Source organism: Myotis lucifugus, unplaced genomic scaffold (assembly GCF_000147115.1).
Source record: "Myotis lucifugus unplaced genomic scaffold, Myoluc2.0 scaffold_8, whole genome shotgun sequence".
Classification (NCBI taxonomy): Eukaryota; Metazoa; Chordata; class Mammalia; order Chiroptera; family Vespertilionidae; genus Myotis; species Myotis lucifugus.
The window spans coordinates 15,721,260-15,721,463 of record NW_005871056.1 but is presented as its reverse complement, the minus strand read 5'-3'; positions in this window follow the sequence as shown (position 1 = coordinate 15,721,463).

The following is a 204-nucleotide window of genomic DNA, read 5'->3' as shown; positions in this document are numbered from 1 at the left end:
TCTGCTGCAAGGCTTAAGCTCCGGTGACCCTAGAGTAGGACTGCTCGCCCTGCAGGGCTGGCTGAGCACTCCCCCACCAACCTCGCCCTCGTCACTAAGCTCCACCTCCCGGATTTTATAACAACTGACACATTGTAGCCTACAGGAGAGCAGAACTCACTGCAAGCAAAAAGGGGAAGAGACAGTCACAAAAGGGAAGGCAGC